Below are 22,890 nucleotides of genomic sequence, written 5' to 3' on the forward strand. Positions count from 1 at the left end.
ATAACATAGTGTGATGATATGGGGGGTGTCTGTGTTCTAATAACATAGTGTGATGATATGGGGGGGTGTCTGTGTTCTAATAACATAGTGTGATGATATGGGGGGTGTCTGTGTTCTAATAACATAGTGTGATGATATGGGGGGTGTCTGTGTTCTAATAACATAGTGTGATGATATGGGGGGTGTCTGTGTTCTAATAACATAGTGTGATGATATGGGGGGTGTCTGTGTTCTAATAACATAGTGTGATGATATGGGGGGTGTCTGTGTTCTAATAACATAGTGTGATGATATGGGGGGTGTCTGTGTTCTAATAACATAGTGTGATGATATGGGGGGTGTCTGTGTTCTAATAACATAGTGTGATGATATGGGGGGTGTCTGTGTTCTAATAACATAGTGTGATGATATGGGGGGTGTCTGTGTTCTAATAACATAGTGTGATGATATGGGGGGTGTCTGTGTTCTAATAACATAGTGTGATGATATGGGGGGTGTCTTGTTCTAATAACATAGTGTGATGATATGGGGGGTGTCTGTGTTCTAATAACATAGTGTGATGATATGGGGGGTGTCTGTGTTCTAATAACATAGTGTGATGATATGGGGGGTGTCTGTGTTCTAATAACATAGTGTGATGATATGGGGGGGTGTCTGTTCTAATAACATAGTGTGATGATATGGGGGGTGTCTGTGTTCTAATAACATAGTGTGATGATATGGGGGGTGTCTGTGTTCTAATAACATAGTGTGATGATATGGGGGGTGTCTGTTCTAATAACATAGTGTGATGATATGGGGGGTGTCTGTGTTCTAATAACATAGTGTGATGATATGGGGGGTGTCTGTGTTCTAATAACATAGTGTGATGATATGGGGGGTGTCTGTGTTCTAATAACATAGTGTGATGATATGGGGGGTGTCTGTGTTCTAATAACATAGTGTGATGATATGGGGGGTGTCTGTGTTCTAATAACATAGTGTGATGATATGGGGGGTGTCTGTGTTCTAATAACATAGTGTGATGATATGGGGGGTGTCTGTGTTCTAATAACATAGTGTGATGATATGGGGGGTGTCTGTGTTCTAATAACATAGTGTGATGATATGGGGGGTGTCTGTGTTCTAATAACATAGTGTGATGATATGGGGGGTGTCTGTTCTAATAACATAGTGTGATGATATGGGGGGTGTCTGTGTTCTAATAACATAGTGTGATGATATGGGGGGTGTCTGTGTTCTAATAACATAGTGTGATGATATGGGGGGTGTCTGTGTTCTAATAACATAGTGTGATGATATGGGGGGTGTCTGTGTTCTAATAACATAGTGTGATGATATGGGGGGTGTCTGTGTTCTAATAACATAGTGTGATGATATGGGGGGTGTCTGTGTTCTAATAACATAGTGTGATGATATGGGGGGTGTCTGTGTTCTAATAACATAGTGTGATGATATGGGGGGTGTCTGTGTTCTAATAACATAGTGTGATGATATGGGGGGTGTCTGTGTTCTAATAACATAGTGTGATGATATGGGGGGTGTCTGTTTCTAATAACATAGTGTGATGATATGGGGGGTGTCTGTGTTCTAATAACATAGTGTGATGATATGGGGGGTGTCTGTGTTCTAATAACATAGTGTGATGATATGGGGGGTGTCTGTGTTCTAATAACATAGTGTGATGATATGGGGGGTGTCTGTGTTCTAATAACATAGTGTGATGATATGGGGGGTGTCTGTTCTAATAACATAGTGTGATGATATGGGGGGTGTCTGTGTTCTAATAACATAGTGTGATGATATGGGGGGTGTCTGTGTTCTAATAACATAGTGTGATGATATGGGGGGTGTCTGTGTTCTAATAACATAGTGTGATGATATGGGGGGTGTCTGTGTTCTAATAACATAGTGTGATGATATGGGGGGTGTCTGTGTTCTAATAACATAGTGTGATGATATGGGGGGTGTCTGTGTTCTAATAACATAGTGTGATGATATGGGGGGGTGTCTGTGTTCTAATAACATAGTGTGATGATATGGGGGGTGTCTGTGTTCTAATAACATAGTGTGATGATATGGGGGGTGTCTGTGTTCTAATAACATAGTGTGATGATATGGGGGGTGTCTGTGTTCTAATAACATAGTGTGATGATATGGGGGGTGTCTGTGTTCTAATAACATAGTGTGATGATATGGGGGGTGTCTGTGTTCTAATAACATAGTGTGATGATATGGGGGGTGTCTGTGTTCTAATAACATAGTGTGATGATATGGGGGGTGTCTGTGTTCTAATAACATAGTGTGATGATATGGGGGGTGTCTGTGTTCTAATAACATAGTGTGATGATATGGGGGGTGTCTGTGTTCTAATAACATAGTGTGATGATATGGGGGGTGTCTGTTCTAATAACATAGTGTGATGATATGGGGGGTGTCTGTGTTCTAATAACATAGTGTGATGATATGGGGGGTGTCTGTGTTCTAATAACATAGTGTGATGATATGGGGGGTGTCTGTGTTCTAATAACATAGTGTGATGATATGGGGGGTGTCTGTGTTCTAATAACATAGTGTGATGATATGGGGGGTGTCTGTGTTCTAATAACATAGTGTGATGATATGGGGGGGTGTCTGTGTTCTAATAACATAGTGTGATGATATGGGGGGTGTCTGTGTTCTAATAACATAGTGTGATGATATGGGGGGTGTCTGTGTTCTAATAACATAGTGTGATGATATGGGGGGTGTCTGTGTTCTAATAACATAGTGTGATGATATGGGGGGTGTCTGTGTTCTAATAACATAGTGTGATGATATGGGGGGTGTCTGTGTTCTAATAACATAGTGTGATGATATGGGGGGTGTCTGTGTTCTAATAACATAGTGTGATGATATGGGGGGTGTCTGTGTTCTAATAACATAGTGTGATGATATGGGGGGTGTCTGTGTTCTAATAACATAGTGTGATGATATGGGGGGTGTCTGTGTTCTAATAACATAGTGTGATGATATGGGGGGTGTCTGTGTTCTAATAACATAGTGTGATGATATGGGGGGTGTCTGTGTTCTAATAACATAGTGTGATGATATGGGGGGTGTCTGTGTTCTAATAACATAGTGTGATGATATGGGGGGTGTCTGTGTTCTAATAACATAGTGTGATGATATGGGGGGTGTCTGTGTTCTAATAACATAGTGTGATGATATGGGGGGTGTCTGTGTTCTAATAACATAGTGTGATGATATGGGGGGTGTCTGTGTTCTAATAACATAGTGTGATGATATGGGGGGTGTCTGTGTTCTAATAACATAGTGTGATGATATGGGGGGTGTCTGTGTTCTAATAACATAGTGTGATGATATGGGGGGTGTCTGTGTTCTAATAACATAGTGTGATGATATGGGGGGTGTCTGTGTTCTAATAACATAGTGTGATGATATGGGGGGTGTCTGTGTTCTAATAACATAGTGTGATGATATGGGGGGGTGTCTGTGTTCTAATAACATAGTGTGATGATATGGGGGGTGTCTGTGTTCTAATAACATAGTGTGATGATATGGGGGGTGTCTGTGTTCTAATAACATAGTGTGATGATATGGGGGGTGTCTGTGTTCTAATAACATAGTGTGATGATATGGGGGGTGTCTGTGTTCTAATAACATAGTGTGATGATATGGGGGGTGTCTGTGTTCTAATAACATAGTGTGATGATATGGGGGGTGTCTGTGTTCTAATAACATAGTGTGATGATATGGGGGGTGTCTGTGTTCTAATAACATAGTGTGATGATATGGGGGGTGTCTGTGTTCTAATAACATAGTGTGATGATATGGGGGGTGTCTGTGTTCTAATAACATAGTGTGATGATATGGGGGGTGTCTGTGTTCTAATAACATAGTGTGATGATATGGGGGGTGTCTGTGTTCTAATAACATAGTGTGATGATATGGGGGGTGTCTGTGTTCTAATAACATAGTGTGATGATATGGGGGGTGTCTGTGTTCTAATAACATAGTGTGATGATATGGGGGGTGTCTGTGTTCTAATAACATAGTGTGATGATATGGGGGGTGTCTGTGTTCTAATAACATAGTGTGATGATATGGGGGGTGTCTGTGTTCTAATAACATAGTGTGATGATATGGGGGGTGTCTGTGTTCTAATAACATAGTGTGATGATATGGGGGGTGTCTGTGTTCTAATAACATAGTGTGATGATATGGGGGGTGTCTGTGTTCTAATAACATAGTGTGATGATATGGGGGGTGTCTGTGTTCTAATAACATAGTGTGATGATATGGGGGGTGTCTGTGTTCTAATAACATAGTGTGATGATATGGGGGGTGTCTGTGTTCTAATAACATAGTGTGATGATATGGGGGGTGTCTGTGTTCTAATAACATAGTGTGATGATATGGGGGGTGTCTGTGTTCTAATAACATAGTGTGATGATATGGGGGGTGTCTGTGTTCTAATAACATAGTGTGATGATATGGGGGGTGTCTGTGTTCTAATAACATAGTGTGATGATATGGGGGGTGTCTGTGTTCTAATAACATAGTGTGATGATATGGGGGGTGTCTGTGTTCTAATAACATAGTGTGATGATATGGGGGGTGTCTGTGTTCTAATAACATAGTGTGATGATATGGGGGGTGTCTGTGTTCTAATAACATAGTGTGATGATATGGGGGGTGTCTGTGTTCTAATAACATAGTGTGATGATATGGGGGGTGTCTGTGTTCTAATAACATAGTGTGATGATATGGGGGGTGTCTGTGTTCTAATAACATAGTGTGATGATATGGGGGGTGTCTGTGTTCTAATAACATAGTGTGATGATATGGGGGGTGTCTGTGTTCTAATAACATAGTGTGATGATATGGGGGGTGTCTGTGTTCTAATAACATAGTGTGATGATATGGGGGGTGTCTGTGTTCTAATAACATAGTGTGATGATATGGGGGGTGTCTGTGTTCTAATAACATAGTGTGATGATATGGGGGGTGTCTGTGTTCTAATAACATAGTGTGATGATATGGGGGGTGTCTGTGTTCTAATAACATAGTGTGATGATATGGGGGGTGTCTGTGTTCTAATAACATAGTGTGATGATATGGGGGGTGTCTGTGTTCTAATAACATAGTGTGATGATATGGGGGGTGTCTGTGTTCTAATAACATAGTGTGATGATATGGGGGGTGTCTGTGTTCTAATAACATAGTGTGATGATATGGGGGGTGTCTGTGTTCTAATAACATAGTGTGATGATATGGGGGGTGTCTGTGTTCTAATAACATAGTGTGATGATATGGGGGGTGTCTGTGTTCTAATAACATAGTGTGATGATATGGGGGGTGTCTGTGTTCTAATAACATAGTGTGATGATATGGGGGGTGTCTGTGTTCTAATAACATAGTGTGATGATATGGGGGGTGTCTGTTCTAATAACATAGTGTGATGATATGGGGGGTGTCTGTGTTCTAATAACATAGTGTGATGATATGGGGGGTGTCTGTGTTCTAATAACATAGTGTGATGATATGGGGGGTGTCTGTGTTCTAATAACATAGTGTGATGATATGGGGGGTGTCTGTGTTCTAATAACATAGTGTGATGATATGGGGGGTGTCTGTGTTCTAATAACATAGTGTGATGATATGGGGGGTGTCTGTGTTCTAATAACATAGTGTGATGATATGGGGGGTGTCTGTGTTCTAATAACATAGTGTGATGATATGGGGGGTGTCTGTGTTCTAATAACATAGTGTGATGATATGGGGGGTGTCTGTGTTCTAATAACATAGTGTGATGATATGGGGGGGTGTCTGTGTTCTAATAACATAGTGTGATGATATGGGGGGTGTCTGTGTTCTAATAACATAGTGTGATGATATGGGGGGTGTCTGTGTTCTAATAACATAGTGTGATGATATGGGGGGTGTCTGTGTTCTAATAACATAGTGTGATGATATGGGGGGTGTCTGTGTTCTAATAACATAGTGTGATGATATGGGGGGTGTCTGTGTTCTAATAACATAGTGTGATGATATGGGGGGTGTCTGTGTTCTAATAACATAGTGTGATGATATGGGGGGTGTCTGTGTTCTAATAACATAGTGTGATGATATGGGGGGTGTCTGTGTTCTAATAACATAGTGTGATGATATGGGGGGTGTCTGTGTTCTAATAACATAGTGTGATGATATGGGGGGTGTCTGTGTTCTAATAACATAGTGTGATGATATGGGGGGTGTCTGTGTTCTAATAACATAGTGTGATGATATGGGGGGTGTCTGTGTTCTAATAACATAGTGTGATGATATGGGGGGTGTCTGTGTTCTAATAACATAGTGTGATGATATGGGGGGTGTCTGTGTTCTAATAACATAGTGTGATGATATGGGGGGTGTCTGTGTTCTAATAACATAGTGTGATGATATGGGGGGTGTCTGTGTTCTAATAACATAGTGTGATGATATGGGGGGTGTCTGTGTTCTAATAACATAGTGTGATGATATGGGGGGTGTCTGTGTTCTAATAACATAGTGTGATGATATGGGGGGTGTCTGTGTTCTAATAACATAGTGTGATGATATGGGGGGTGTCTGTGTTCTAATAACATAGTGTGATGATATGGGGGGTGTCTGTGTTCTAATAACATAGTGTGATGATATGGGGGGTGTCTGTGTTCTAATAACATAGTGTGATGATATGGGGGGTGTCTGTGTTCTAATAACATAGTGTGATGATATGGGGGGTGTCTGTGTTCTAATAACATAGTGTGATGATATGGGGGGTGTCTGTGTTCTAATAACATAGTGTGATGATATGGGGGGTGTCTGTGTTCTAATAACATAGTGTGATGATATGGGGGGGTGTCTGTGTTCTAATAACATAGTGTGATGATATGGGGGGGTGTCTGTGTTCTAATAACATAGTGTGATGATATGGGGGGTGTCTGTGTTCTAATAACATAGTGTGATGATATGGGGGGTGTCTGTGTTCTAATAACATAGTGTGATGATATGGGGGGTGTCTGTGTTCTAATAACATAGTGTGATGATATGGGGGGTGTCTGTGTTCTAATAACATAGTGTGATGATATGGGGGGTGTCTGTGTTCTAATAACATAGTGTGATGATATGGGGGGTGTCTGTGTTCTAATAACATAGTGTGATGATATGGGGGGTGTCTGTGTTCTAATAACATAGTGTGATGATATGGGGGGTGTCTGTGTTCTAATAACATAGTGTGATGATATGGGGGGTGTCTGTGTTCTAATAACATAGTGTGATGATATGGGGGGTGTCTGTGTTCTAATAACATAGTGTGATGATATGGGGGGTGTCTGTGTTCTAATAACATAGTGTGATGATATGGGGGGTGTCTGTGTTCTAATAACATAGTGTGATGATATGGGGGGTGTCTGTGTTCTAATAACATAGTGTGATGATATGGGGGGTGTCTGTGTTCTAATAACATAGTGTGATGATATGGGGGGTGTCTGTGTTCTAATAACATAGTGTGATGATATGGGGGGTGTCTGTGTTCTAATAACATAGTGTGATGATATGGGGGGTGTCTGTGTTCTAATAACATAGTGTGATGATATGGGGGGTGTCTGTGTTCTAATAACATAGTGTGATGATATGGGGGGTGTCTGTGTTCTAATAACATAGTGTGATGATATGGGGGGTGTCTGTGTTCTAATAACATAGTGTGATGATATGGGGGGTGTCTGTGTTCTAATAACATAGTGTGATGATATGGGGGGTGTCTGTGTTCTAATAACATAGTGTGATGATATGGGGGGTGTCTGTGTTCTAATAACATAGTGTGATGATATGGGGGGTGTCTGTGTTCTAATAACATAGTGTGATGATATGGGGGGTGTCTGTGTTCTAATAACATAGTGTGATGATATGGGGGGTGTCTGTGTTCTAATAACATAGTGTGATGATATGGGGGGTGTCTGTGTTCTAATAACATAGTGTGATGATATGGGGGGTGTCTGTGTTCTAATAACATAGTGTGATGATATGGGGGGTGTCTGTGTTCTAATAACATAGTGTGATGATATGGGGGGTGTCTGTGTTCTAATAACATAGTGTGATGATATGGGGGGTGTCTGTGTTCTAATAACATAGTGTGATGATATGGGGGGTGTCTGTGTTCTAATAACATAGTGTGATGATATGGGGGGTGTCTGTGTTCTAATAACATAGTGTGATGATATGGGGGGTGTCTGTGTTCTAATAACATAGTGTGATGATATGGGGGGTGTCTGTGTTCTAATAACATAGTGTGATGATATGGGGGGTGTCTGTGTTCTAATAACATAGTGTGATGATATGGGGGGTGTCTGTGTTCTAATAACATAGTGTGATGATATGGGGGGTGTCTGTGTTCTAATAACATAGTGTGATGATATGGGGGGTGTCTGTTCTAATAACATAGTGTGATGATATGGGGGGTGTCTGTGTTCTAATAACATAGTGTGATGATATGGGGGGTGTCTGTGTTCTAATAACATAGTGTGATGATATGGGGGGTGTCTGTGTTCTAATAACATAGTGTGATGATATGGGGGGTGTCTGTGTTCTAATAACATAGTGTGATGATATGGGGGGTGTCTGTGTTCTAATAACATAGTGTGATGATATGGGGGGTGTCTGTTCTAATAACATAGTGTGATGATATGGGGGGTGTCTGTGTTCTAATAACATAGTGTGATGATATGGGGGGTGTCTGTGTTCTAATAACATAGTGTGATGATATGGGGGGTGTCTGTGTTCTAATAACATAGTGTGATGATATGGGGGGTGTCTGTGTTCTAATAACATAGTGTGATGATATGGGGGGTGTCTGTTCTAATAACATAGTGTGATGATATGGGGGGTGTCTGTGTTCTAATAACATAGTGTGATGATATGGGGGGTGTCTGTGTTCTAATAACATAGTGTGATGATATGGGGGGTGTCTGTGTTCTAATAACATAGTGTGATGATATGGGGGGTGTCTGTGTCTAATAACATAGTGTGATGATATGGGGGGTGTCTGTGTTCTAATAACATAGTGTGATGATATGGGGGGTGTCTGTGTTCTAATAACATAGTGTGATGATATGGGGGGTGTCTGTGTTCTAATAACATAGTGTGATGATATGGGGGGTGTCTGTGTTCTAATAACATAGTGTGATGATATGGGGGGTGTCTGTGTTCTAATAACATAGTGTGATGATATGGGGGGTGTCTGTGTTCTAATAACATAGTGTGATGATATGGGGGGTGTCTGTGTTCTAATAACATAGTGTGATGATATGGGGGGTGTCTGTGTTCTAATAACATAGTGTGATGATATGGGGGGGTGTCTGTGTTCTAATAACATAGTGTGATGATATGGGGGGTGTCTGTTCTAATAACATAGTGTGATGATATGGGGGGTGTCTGTGTTCTAATAACATAGTGTGATGATATGGGGGGTGTCTGTGTTCTAATAACATAGTGTGATGATATGGGGGGTGTCTGTGTTCTAATAACATAGTGTGATGATATGGGGGGTGTCTGTGTTCTAATAACATAGTGTGATGATATGGGGGGTGTCTGTGTTCTAATAACATAGTGTGATGATATGGGGGGTGTCTGTGTTCTAATAACATAGTGTGATGATATGGGGGGTGTCTGTGTTCTAATAACATAGTGTGATGATATGGGGGGTGTCTGTGTTCTAATAACATAGTGTGATGATATGGGGGGTGTCTGTGTTCTAATAACATAGTGTGATGATATGGGGGGTGTCTGTGTTCTAATAACATAGTGTGATGATATGGGGGGTGTCTGTGTTCTAATAACATAGTGTGATGATATGGGGGGTGTCTGTGTTCTAATAACATAGTGTGATGATATGGGGGGTGTCTGTGTTCTAATAACATAGTGTGATGATATGGGGGGTGTCTGTGTTCTAATAACATAGTGTGATGATATGGGGGGTGTCTGTGTTCTAATAACATAGTGTGATGATATGGGGGGTGTCTGTGTTCTAATAACATAGTGTGATGATATGGGGGGTGTCTGTGTTCTAATAACATAGTGTGATGATATGGGGGGTGTCTGTTCTAATAACATAGTGTGATGATATGGGGGGTGTCTGTGTTCTAATAACATAGTGTGATGATATGGGGGGTGTCTGTGTTCTAATAACATAGTGTGATGATATGGGGGGTGTCTGTGTTCTAATAACATAGTGTGATGATATGGGGGGTGTCTGTGTTCTAATAACATAGTGTGATGATATGGGGGGTGTCTGTGTTCTAATAACATAGTGTGATGATATGGGGGGTGTCTGTGTTCTAATAACATAGTGTGATGATATGGGGGGTGTCTGTGTTCTAATAACATAGTGTGATGATATGGGGGGTGTCTGTGTTCTAATAACATAGTGTGATGATATGGGGGGTGTCTGTGTTCTAATAACATAGTGTGATGATATGGGGGGTGTCTGTGTTCTAATAACATAGTGTGATGATATGGGGGGTGTCTGTGTTCTAATAACATAGTGTGATGATATGGGGGGTGTCTGTGTTCTAATAACATAGTGTGATGATATGGGGGGTGTCTGTGTTCTAATAACATAGTGTGATGATATGGGGGGTGTCTGTGTTCTAATAACATAGTGTGATGATATGGGGGGTGTCTGTGTTCTAATAACATAGTGTGATGATATGGGGGGTGTCTGTGTTCTAATAACATAGTGTGATGATATGGGGGGTGTCTGTGTTCTAATAACATAGTGTGATGATATGGGGGGTGTCTGTGTTCTAATAACATAGTGTGATGATATGGGGGGTGTCTGTGTTCTAATAACATAGTGTGATGATATGGGGGGTGTCTGTGTTCTAATAACATAGTGTGATGATATGGGGGGTGTCTGTGTTCTAATAACATAGTGTGATGATATGGGGGGTGTCTGTGTTCTAATAACATAGTGTGATGATATGGGGGGTGTCTGTGTTCTAATAACATAGTGTGATGATATGGGGGGTGTCTGTGTTCTAATAACATAGTGTGATGATATGGGGGGTGTCTGTGTTCTAATAACATAGTGTGATGATATGGGGGGTGTCTGTGTTCTAATAACATAGTGTGATGATATGGGGGGTGTCTGTGTTCTAATAACATAGTGTGATGATATGGGGGGTGTCTGTGTTCTAATAACATAGTGTGATGATATGGGGGGTGTCTGTGTTCTAATAACATAGTGTGATGATATGGGGGGTGTCTGTGTTCTAATAACATAGTGTGATGATATGGGGGGTGTCTGTGTTCTAATAACATAGTGTGATGATATGGGGGGTGTCTGTGTTCTAATAACATAGTGTGATGATATGGGGGGTGTCTGTGTTCTAATAACATAGTGTGATGATATGGGGGGTGTCTGTGTTCTAATAACATAGTGTGATGATATGGGGGGTGTCTGTGTTCTAATAACATAGTGTGATGATATGGGGGGTGTCTGTGTTCTAATAACATAGTGTGATGATATGGGGGGTGTCTGTGTTCTAATAACATAGTGTGATGATATGGGGGGTGTCTGTGTTCTAATAACATAGTGTGATGATATGGGGGGTGTCTGTGTTCTAATAACATAGTGTGATGATATGGGGGGTGTCTGTGTTCTAATAACATAGTGTGATGATATGGGGGGTGTCTGTGTTCTAATAACATAGTGTGATGATATGGGGGGTGTCTGTGTTCTAATAACATAGTGTGATGATATGGGGGGTGTCTGTGTTCTAATAACATAGTGTGATGATATGGGGGGTGTCTGTGTTCTAATAACATAGTGTGATGATATGGGGGGTGTCTGTGTTCTAATAACATAGTGTGATGATATGGGGGGTGTCTGTGTTCTAATAACATAGTGTGATGATATGGGGGGTGTCTGTGTTCTAATAACATAGTGTGATGATATGGGGGGTGTCTGTGTTCTAATAACATAGTGTGATGATATGGGGGGTGTCTGTGTTCTAATAACATAGTGTGATGATATGGGGGGTGTCTGTGTTCTAATAACATAGTGTGATGATATGGGGGGTGTCTGTGTTCTAATAACATAGTGTGATGATATGGGGGGTGTCTGTGTTCTAATAACATAGTGTGATGATATGGGGGGTGTCTGTGTTCTAATAACATAGTGTGATGATATGGGGGGTGTCTGTGTTCTAATAACATAGTGTGATGATATGGGGGGTGTCTGTGTTCTAATAACATAGTGTGATGATATGGGGGGTGTCTGTGTTCTAATAACATAGTGTGATGATATGGGGGGTGTCTGTGTTCTAATAACATAGTGTGATGATATGGGGGGTGTCTGTGTTCTAATAACATAGTGTGATGATATGGGGGTGTCTGTGTTCTAATAACATAGTGTGATGATATGGGGGGTGTCTGTGTTCTAATAACATAGTGTGATGATATGGGGGGTGTCTGTGTTCTAATAACATAGTGTGATGATATGGGGGGTGTCTGTGTTCTAATAACATAGTGTGATGATATGGGGGGTGTCTGTGTTCTAATAACATAGTGTGATGATATGGGGGGTGTCTGTGTTCTAATAACATAGTGTGATGATATGGGGGGTGTCTGTGTTCTAATAACATAGTGTGATGATATGGGGGGTGTCTGTGTTCTAATAACATAGTGTGATGATATGGGGGGTGTCTGTGTTCTAATAACATAGTGTGATGATATGGGGGGTGTCTGTTCTAATAACATAGTGTGATGATATGGGGGGTGTCTGTGTTCTAATAACATAGTGTGATGATATGGGGGGTGTCTGTGTTCTAATAACATAGTGTGATGATATGGGGGGTGTCTGTGTTCTAATAACATAGTGTGATGATATGGGGGGTGTCTGTGTTCTAATAACATAGTGTGATGATATGGGGGGTGTCTGTGTTCTAATAACATAGTGTGATGATATGGGGGGTGTCTGTGTTCTAATAACATAGTGTGATGATATGGGGGGTGTCTGTGTTCTAATAACATAGTGTGATGATATGGGGGGTGTCTGTGTTCTAATAACATAGTGTGATGATATGGGGGGTGTCTGTGTTCTAATAACATAGTGTGATGATATGGGGGGTGTCTGTGTTCTAATAACATAGTGTGATGATATGGGGGGTGTCTGTGTTCTAATAACATAGTGTGATGATATGGGGGGTGTCTGTGTTCTAATAACATAGTGTGATGATATGGGGGGTGTCTGTGTTCTAATAACATAGTGTGATGATATGGGGGGTGTCTGTGTTCTAATAACATAGTGTGATGATATGGGGGGTGTCTGTGTTCTAATAACATAGTGTGATGATATGGGGGGTGTCTGTGTTCTAATAACATAGTGTGATGATATGGGGGGTGTCTGTGTTCTAATAACATAGTGTGATGATATGGGGGGTGTCTGTGTTCTAATAACATAGTGTGATGATATGGGGGGTGTCTGTGTTCTAATAACATAGTGTGATGATATGGGGGGTGTCTGTGTTCTAATAACATAGTGTGATGATATGGGGGGTGTCTGTGTTCTAATAACATAGTGTGATGATATGGGGGGTGTCTGTGTTCTAATAACATAGTGTGATGATATGGGGGGTGTCTGTGTTCTAATAACATAGTGTGATGATATGGGGGGTGTCTGTGTTCTAATAACATAGTGTGATGATATGGGGGGTGTCTGTGTTCTAATAACATAGTGTGATGATATGGGGGGTGTCTGTGTTCTAATAACATAGTGTGATGATATGGGGGGTGTCTGTGTTCTAATAACATAGTGTGATGATATGGGGGGTGTCTGTGTTCTAATAACATAGTGTGATGATATGGGGGGTGTCTGTGTTCTAATAACATAGTGTGATGATATGGGGGGTGTCTGTGTTCTAATAACATAGTGTGATGATATGGGGGGTGTCTGTGTTCTAATAACATAGTGTGATGATATGGGGGGTGTCTGTGTTCTAATAACATAGTGTGATGATATGGGGGGGTGTCTGTGTTCTAATAACATAGTGTGATGATATGGGGGGTGTCTGTGTTCTAATAACATAGTGTGATGATATGGGGGGGTGTCTGTGTTCTAATAACATAGTGTGATGATATGGGGGGTGTCTGTGTTCTAATAACATAGTGTGATGATATGGGGGGTGTCTGTGTTCTAATAACATAGTGTGATGATATGGGGGGTGTCTGTGTTCTAATAACATAGTGTGATGATATGGGGGGTGTCTGTGTTCTAATAACATAGTGTGATGATATGGGGGGTGTCTGTGTTCTAATAACATAGTGTGATGATATGGGGGGTGTCTGTGTTCTAATAACATAGTGTGATGATATGGGGGGTGTCTGTGTTCTAATAACATAGTGTGATGATATGGGGGGTGTCTGTGTTCTAATAACATAGTGTGATGATATGGGGGGTGTCTGTGTTCTAATAACATAGTGTGATGATATGGGGGGTGTCTGTGTTCTAATAACATAGTGTGATGATATGGGGGGTGTCTGTGTTCTAATAACATAGTGTGATGATATGGGGGGTGTCTGTGTTCTAATAACATAGTGTGATGATATGGGGGGTGTCTGTGTTCTAATAACATAGTGTGATGATATGGGGGGTGTCTGTGTTCTAATAACATAGTGTGATGATATGGGGGGGTGTCTGTGTTCTAATAACATAGTGTGATGATATGGGGGGTGTCTGCTGTTCTAATAACATAGTGTGATGATATGGGGGGTGTCTGTGTTCTAATAACATAGTGTGATGATATGGGGGGTGTCTGTGTTCTAATAACATAGTGTGATGATATGGGGGGTGTCTGTGTTCTAATAACATAGTGTGATGATATGGGGGGGTGTCTGTGTTCTAATAACATAGTGTGATGATATGGGGGGTGTCTGTGTTCTAATAACATAGTGTGATGATATGGGGGGGTGTCTGTGTTCTAATAACATAGTGTGATGATATGGGGGGTGTCTGTGTTCTAATAACATAGTGTGATGATATGGGGGGGTGTCTGTGTTCTAATAACATAGTGTGATGATATGGGGGGTGTCTGTGTTCTAATAACATAGTGTGATGATATGGGGGGTGTCTGTGTTCTAATAACATAGTGTGATGATATGGGGGGTGTCTGTGTTCTAATAACATAGTGTGATGATATGGGGGGTGTCTGTGTTCTAATAACATAGTGTGATGATATGGGGGGTGTCTGTGTTCTAATAACATAGTGTGATGATATGGGGGGTGTCTGTGTTCTAATAACATAGTGTGATGATATGGGGGGTGTCTGTGTTCTAATAACATAGTGTGATGATATGGGGGGGTGTCTGTGTTCTAATAACATAGTGTGATGATATGGGGGGTGTCTGTGTTCTAATAACATAGTGTGATGATATGGGGGGTGTCTGTGTTCTAATAACATAGTGTGATGATATGGGGGGTGTCTGTGTTCTAATAACATAGTGTGATGATATGGGGGGTGTCTGTGTTCTAATAACATAGTGTGATGATATGGGGGGTGTCTGTGTTCTAATAACATAGTGTGATGATATGGGGGGTGTCTGTGTTCTAATAACATAGTGTGATGATATGGGGGGTGTCTGTGTTCTAATAACATAGTGTGATGATATGGGGGGTGTCTGTGTTCTAATAACATAGTGTGATGATATGGGGGGTGTCTGTGTTCTAATAACATAGTGTGATGATATGGGGGGTGTCTGTGTTCTAATAACATAGTGTGATGATATGGGGGGTGTCTGTGTTCTAATAACATAGTGTGATGATATGGGGGGGTGTCTGTGTTCTAATAACATAGTGTGATGATATGGGGGGTGTCTGTGTTCTAATAACATAGTGTGATGATATGGGGGGTGTCTGTGTTCTAATAACATAGTGTGATGATATGGGGGGTGTCTGTGTTCTAATAACATAGTGTGATGATATGGGGGGTGTCTGTGTTCTAATAACATAGTGTGATGATATGGGGGGTGTCTGTGTTCTAATAACATAGTGTGATGATATGGGGGGTGTCTGTGTTCTAATAACATAGTGTGATGATATGGGGGGTGTCTGTGTTCTAATAACATAGTGTGATGATATGGGGGGTGTCTGTGTTCTAATAACATAGTGTGATGATATGGGGGGTGTCTGTGTTCTAATAACATAGTGTGATGATATGGGGGGTGTCTGTGTTCTAATAACATAGTGTGATGATATGGGGGGTGTCTGTGTTCTAATAACATAGTGTGATGATATGGGGGGTGTCTGTGTTCTAATAACATAGTGTGATGATATGGGGGGTGTCTGTGTTCTAATAACATAGTGTGATGATATGGGGGGGTGTCTGTGTTCTAATAACATAGTGTGATGATATGGGGGGTGTCTGTGTTCTAATAACATAGTGTGATGATATGGGGGGTGTCTGTGTTCTAATAACATAGTGTGATGATATGGGGGGTGTCTGTGTTCTAATAACATAGTGTGATGATATGGGGGGTGTCTGTGTTCTAATAACATAGTGTGATGATATGGGGGGTGTCTGTGTTCTAATAACATAGTGTGATGATATGGGGGGTGTCTGTGTTCTAATAACATAGTGTGATGATATGGGGGGTGTCTGTGTTCTAATAACATAGTGTGATGATATGGGGGGTGTCTGTGTTCTAATAACATAGTGTGATGATATGGGGGGTGTCTGTGTTCTAATAACATAGTGTGATGATATGGGGGGTGTCTGTGTTCTAATAACATAGTGTGATGATATGGGGGGTGTCTGTGTTCTAATAACATAGTGTGATGATATGGGGGGTGTCTGTGTTCTAATAACATAGTGTGATGATATGGGGGGGTGTCTGTGTTCTAATAACATAGTGTGATGATATGGGGGGTGTCTGTGTTCTAATAACATAGTGTGATGATATGGGGGGGTGTCTGTGTTCTAATAACATAGTGTGATGATATGGGGGGTGTCTGTGTTCTAATAACATAGTGTGATGATATGGGGGGTGTCTGTGTTCTAATAACATAGTGTGATGATATGGGGGGTGTCTGTGTTCTAATAACATAGTGTGATGATATGGGGGGTGTCTGTGTTCTAATAACATAGTGTGATGATATGGGGGGTGTCTGTGTTCTAATAACATAGTGTGATGATATGGGGGGTGTCTCTGTTCTAATAACATAGTGTGATGATATGGGGGGTGTCTGTGTTCTAATAACATAGTGTGATGATATGGGGGGTGTCTGTGTTCTAATAACATAGTGTGATGATATGGGGGGTGTCTGTGTTCTAATAACATAGTGTGATGATATGGGGGGTGTCTGTGTTCTAATAACATAGTGTGATGATATGGGGGGTGTCTGTGTTCTAATAACATAGTGTGATGATATGGGGGGTGTCTGTGTTCTAATAACATAGTGTGATGATATGGGGGGTGTCTGTGTTCTAATAACATAGTGTGATGATATGGGGGGTGTCTGTGTTCTAATAACATAGTGTGATGATATGGGGGGTGTCTGTGTTCTAATAACATAGTGTGATGATATGGGGGGTGTCTGTGTTCTAATAACATAGTGTGATGATATGGGGGGTGTCTGTGTTCTAATAACATAGTGTGATGATATGGGGGGTGTCTGTGTTCTAATAACATAGTGTGATGATATGGGGGGTGTCTGTGTTCTAATAACATAGTGTGATGATATGGGGGGGTGTCTGTGTTCTAATAACATAGTGTGATGATATGGGGGGTGTCTGTGTTCTAATAACATAGTGTGATGATATGGGGGGTGTCTGTGTTCTAATAACATAGTGTGATGATATGGGGGGTGTCTGTGTTCTAATAACATAGTGTGATGATATGGGGGGTGTCTGTGTTCTAATAACATAGTGTGATGATATGGGGGGTGTCTGTTCTAATAACATAGTGTGATGATATGGGGGGTGTCTGTGTTCTAATAACATAGTGTGATGATATGGGGGGTGTCTGTGTTCTAATAACATAGTGTGATGATATGGGGGGTGTCTGTGTTCTAATAACATAGTGTGATGATATGGGGGGTGTCTGTGTTCTAATAACATAGTGTGATGATATGGGGGGTGTCTGTGTTCTAATAACATAGTGTGATGATATGGGGGGTGTCTGTTCTAATAACATAGTGTGATGATATGGGGGGTGTCTGTGTTCTAATAACATAGTGTGATGATATGGGGGGTGTCTGTGTTCTAATAACATAGTGTGATGATATGGGGGGTGTCTGTGTTCTAATAACATAGTGTGATGATATGGGGGGTGTCTGTGTTCTAATAACATAGTGTGATGATATGGGGGGTGTCTGTGTTCTAATAACATAGTGTGATGATATGGGGGGTGTCTGTGTTCTAATAACATAGTGTGATGATATGGGGGGTGTCTGTGTTCTAATAACATAGTGTGATGATATGGGGGGTGTCTGTGTTCTAATAACATAGTGTGATGATATGGGGGGTGTCTGTGTCTAATAACATAGTGTGATGATATGGGGGGTGTCTGTGTTCTAATAACATAGTGTGATGATATGGGGGGTGTCTGTGTTCTAATAACATAGTGTGATGATATGGGGGGTGTCTGTGTTCTAATAACATAGTGTGATGATATGGGGGGTGTCTGTGTTCTAATAACATAGTGTGATGATATGGGGGGTGTCTGTTCTAATAACATAGTGTGATGATATGGGGGGTGTCTGTGTTCTAATAACATAGTGTGATGATATGGGGGGTGTCTGTGTTCTAATAACATAGTGTGATGATATGGGGGGTGTCTGTGTTCTAATAACATAGTGTGATGATATGGGGGGTGTCTGTTCTAATAACATAGTGTGATGATATGGGGGTGTCTGTTCTAATAACATAGTGTGATGATATGGGGGGTGTCTGTGTTCTAATAACATAGTGTGATGATATGGGGGGTGTCTGTGTTCTAATAACATAGTGTGATGATATGGGGGGTGTCTGTGTTCTAATAACATAGTGTGATGATATGGGGGGTGTCTGTGTTCTAATAACATAGTGTGATGATATGGGGGGTGTCTGTGTTCTAATAACATAGTGTGATGATATGGGGGGTGTCTGTTCTAATAACATAGTGTGATGATATGGGGGGTGTCTGTGTTCTAATAACATAGTGTGATGATATGGGGGGTGTCTGTGTTCTAATAACATAGTGTGATGATATGGGGGGTGTCTGTGTTCTAATAACATAGTGTGATGATATGGGGGGTGTCTGTGTTCTAATAACATAGTGTGATGATATGGGGGGTGTCTGTGTTCTAATAACATAGTGTGATGATATGGGGGGTGTCTGTGTTCTAATAACATAGTGTGATGATATGGGGGGTGTCTGTGTTCTAATAACATAGTGTGATGATATGGGGGGTGTCTGTGTTCTAATAACATAGTGTGATGATATGGGGGGTGTCTGTGTTCTAATAACATAGTGTGATGATATGGGGGGTGTCTGTGTTCTAATAACATAGTGTGATGATATGGGGGGTGTCTGTGTTCTAATAACATAGTGTGATGATATGGGGGGTGTCTGTGTTCTAATAACATAGTGTGATGATATGGGGGGTGTCTGTGTTCTAATAACATAGTGTGATGATATGGGGGGTGTCTGTGTTCTAATAACATAGTGTGATGATATGGGGGGTGTCTGTTCTAATAACATAGTGTGATGATATGGGGGGTGTCTGTGTTCTAATAACATAGTGTGATGATATGGGGGGTGTCTGTGTTCTAATAACATAGTGTGATGATATGGGGGGTGTCTGTTCTAATAACATAGTGTGATGATATGGGGGGTGTCTGTGTTCTAATAACATAGTGTGATGATATGGGGGGTGTCTGTGTTCTAATAACATAGTGTGATGATATGGGGGGTGTCTGTGTTCTAATAACATAGTGTGATGATATGGGGGGTGTCTGTGTTCTAATAACATAGTGTGATGATATGGGGGGTGTCTGTGTTCTAATAACATAGTGTGATGATATGGGGGGTGTCTGTGTTCTAATAACATAGTGTGATGATATGGGGGGTGTCTGTGTTCTAATAACATAGTGTGATGATATGGGGGGTGTCTGTGTTCTAATAACATAGTGTGATGATATGGGGGGTGTCTGTGTTCTAATAACATAGTGTGATGATATGGGGGGTGTCTGTGTTCTAATAACATAGTGTGATGATATGGGGGGTGTCTGTGTTCTAATAACATAGTGTGATGATATGGGGGGTGTCTGTGTTCTAATAACATAGTGTGATGATATGGGGGGTGTCTGTGTTCTAATAACATAGTGTGATGATATGGGGGGTGTCTGTGTTCTAATAACATAGTGTGATGATATGGGGGGTGTCTGTGTTCTAATAACATAGTGTGATGATATGGGGGGTGTCTGTGTTCTAATAACATAGTGTGATGATATGGGGGGTGTCTGTGTTCTAATAACATAGTGTGATGATATGGGGGGTGTCTGTGTTCTAATAACATAGTGTGATGATATGGGGGGTGTCTGTGTTCTAATAACATAGTGTGATGATATGGGGGGTGTCTGTGTTCTAATAACATAGTGTGATGATATGGGGGGTGTCTGTGTTCTAATAACATAGTGTGATGATATGGGGGGTGTCTGTGTTCTAATAACATAGTGTGATGATATGGGGGGTGTCTGTGTTCTAATAACATAGTGTGATGATATGGGGGGTGTCTGTGTTCTAATAACATAGTGTGATGATATGGGGGGTGTCTGTGTTCTAATAACATAGTGTGATGATATGGGGGGTGTCTGTGTTCTAATAACATAGTGTGATGATATGGGGGGTGTCTGTGTTCTAATAACATAGTGTGATGATATGGGGGGTGTCTGTGTTCTAATAACATAGTGTGATGATATGGGGGGTGTCTGTGTTCTAATAACATAGTGTGATGATATGGGGGGTGTCTGTGTTCTAATAACATAGTGTGATGATATGGGGGGTGTCTGTGTTCTAATAACATAGTGTGATGATATGGGGGGTGTCTGTGTTCTAATAACATAGTGTGATGATATGGGGGGTGTCTGTGTTCTAATAACATAGTGTGATGATATGGGGGGTGTCTGTGTTCTAATAACATAGTGTGATGATATGGGGGGTGTCTGTGTTCTAATAACATAGTGTGATGATATGGGGGGTGTCTGTGTTCTAATAACATAGTGTGATGATATGGGGGGTGTCTGTGTTCTAATAACATAGTGTGATGATATGGGGGGTGTCTGTGTTCTAATAACATAGTGTGATGATATGGGGGGTGTCTGTGTTCTAATAACATAGTGTGATGATATGGGGGGTGTCTGTGTTCTAATAACATAGTGTGATGATATGGGGGGTGTCTGTGTTCTAATAACATAGTGTGATGATATGGGGGGTGTCTGTGTTCTAATAACATAGTGTGATGATATGGGGGGTGTCTGTGTTCTAATAACATAGTGTGATGATATGGGGGGTGTCTGTGTTCTAATAACATAGTGTGATGATATGGGGGGTGTCTGTGTTCTAATAACATAGTGTGATGATATGGGGGGTGTCTGTGTTCTAATAACATAGTGTGATGATATGGGGGGTGTCTGTGTTCTAATAACATAGTGTGATGATATGGGGGGTGTCTGTGTTCTAATAACATAGTGTGATGATATGGGGGGTGTCTGTGTTCTAATAACATAGTGTGATGATATGGGGGGTGTCTGTGTTCTAATAACATAGTGTGATGATATGGGGGGTGTCTGTGTTCTAATAACATAGTGTGATGATATGGGGGGTGTCTGTGTTCTAATAACATAGTGTGATGATATGGGGGGTGTCTGTGTTCTAATAACATAGTGTGATGATATGGGGGGTGTCTGTGTTCTAATAACATAGTGTGATGATATGGGGGGTGTCTGTGTTCTAATAACATAGTGTGATGATATGGGGGGTGTCTGTGTTCTAATAACATAGTGTGATGATATGGGGGGTGTCTGTGTTCTAATAACATAGTGTGATGATATGGGGGGTGTCTGTGTTCTAATAACATAGTGTGATGATATGGGGGGTGTCTGTGTTCTAATAACATAGTGTGATGATATGGGGGGTGTCTGTGTTCTAATAACATAGTGTGATGATATGGGGGGTGTCTGTGTTCTAATAACATAGTGTGATGATATGGGGGGTGTCTGTGTTCTAATAACATAGTGTGATGATATGGGGGGTGTCTGTGTTCTAATAACATAGTGTGATGATATGGGGGGTGTCTGTGTTCTAATAACATAGTGTGATGATATGGGGGGTGTCTGTGTTCTAATAACATAGTGTGATGATATGGGGGGTGTCTGTGTTCTAATAACATAGTGTGATGATATGGGGGGTGTCTGTGTTCTAATAACATAGTGTGATGATATGGGGGGTGTCTGTGTTCTAATAACATAGTGTGATGATATGGGGGGTGTCTGTGTTCTAATAACATAGTGTGATGATATGGGGGGTGTCTGTGTTCTAATAACATAGTGTGATGATATGGGGGGTGTCTGTGTTCTAATAACATAGTGTGATGATATGGGGGGTGTCTGTGTTCTAATAACATAGTGTGATGATATGGGGGGTGTCTGTGTTCTAATAACATAGTGTGATGATATGGGGGGTGTCTGTGTTCTAATAACATAGTGTGATGATATGGGGGGTGTCTGTGTTCTAATAACATAGTGTGATGATATGGGGGGTGTCTGTGTTCTAATAACATAGTGTGATGATATGGGGGGTGTCTGTGTTCTAATAACATAGTGTGATGATATG

The sequence above is a fragment of the Salmo salar genome, chromosome 05 (assembly GCF_965601325.2).
Source record: "Salmo salar chromosome 05, fSalSal1, whole genome shotgun sequence".
Taxonomy (NCBI): domain Eukaryota; kingdom Metazoa; phylum Chordata; class Actinopteri; order Salmoniformes; family Salmonidae; genus Salmo; species Salmo salar.